At 31.1% G+C, this 1,084-nt stretch overlaps 1 pseudogene; it reads right to left on the bottom strand.

The window, feature by feature from the left end:
• Positions 1-700: 700 nt before the first annotated feature.
• Positions 701-819, bottom strand: LOC120583443 (uncharacterized; annotated as a pseudogene).
• Positions 820-1,084: the final 265 nt, after the last annotated feature.

Below are 1,084 nucleotides of genomic sequence, written 5' to 3'. Positions count from 1 at the left end.
ACATATAATACAAACTGAACCTCTGATAAACTTTATTTTGTATGATGTGGCATCTTATTATAACTTGGTTTTCCTTTTTTGACCTTTGTACCTATAGCAGTTTTTGTCGAATTTAAATAACATAAGGATCCTTTTTAAAGAAAAAAATTCCCTTAATTCCCAATAATCACATCTTCAGATGCTTAGAGGTGGGTGGATCTCAGTTTGAGAAAGGCTAAGTTAGTGGATGAAAGTCTTATTTTATGAAAATGTCTTTCAATTACAAATTGCTATTACAAAAGAGGTGTTTTCAATTGGCAATGTTGTTTAGGATTATCAAAATGAAAATGAAGCAAATAATTAAAACATAATCACCAAACAATGAAAAATATTTGAAATCTTTGAGTCCAAAGCTTAATATTCTTAATATGCAAGCTTTACAAAAATTGTTAAGTAATACATTTAGACACCCGTAAGTACATGATCAAAGAGCCCAGGTAAATAATTTTCAAAAGATGAAATAAAAATGATTAATAAGCATTTAAAGTGTTTACCTTCAGTAATAACTAAAAAGCTATTTAAAATGAGAGAACATTTTTGACTTATAAAATTAGTAAGTGTTGATGAGGATTTTTTTTTTTTTTAGGCGAGGCAACCCTTGGTTTACCTCACAGATTGCAAGGACCTTGTCGCTTACAAGCCCTTATTTTTTTATTTTTTATGCCTACACCACCTAGTCTTCCTAGGTGGTCTCCCATCCAAGTACTAACCAGGCCCGACCCTGTTCAGCTTCCGAGATAAAATGGGATCGGGCTTGTTCAGGGTAGTATGGCCATAGACGAGGATTTTTAGTAGAAAAAAATTTCAAGCAATCTAAATATTCAACAGTGTGGAAATAGTTTTAAAAGCATGCATCGATACAGTATGACATTACTTGGACAATAAATTAGTGTTTTTGAAAGTTTCTAAATAATAGAAATGCTTATGCTATCATATTAAATATAAGAGGCAATGAACAAAAGGTATGACTTCAACCTTGTCAAAATATACGTAGAGGATTTCAATAATTATACCATAGTAATGGAAGATGTTATCAGTAGGAGAA

Source organism: Pteropus medius, unplaced genomic scaffold (genome assembly GCF_902729225.1).
Source record: "Pteropus medius unplaced genomic scaffold, Ma_sr-lr_union100, whole genome shotgun sequence".
In the NCBI taxonomy this organism is placed as follows: Eukaryota; Metazoa; Chordata; class Mammalia; order Chiroptera; family Pteropodidae; genus Pteropus; species Pteropus medius.
Note: the sequence above shows the minus strand (reverse complement) of the source record. Positions and strands in the feature narration are given on the sequence as shown.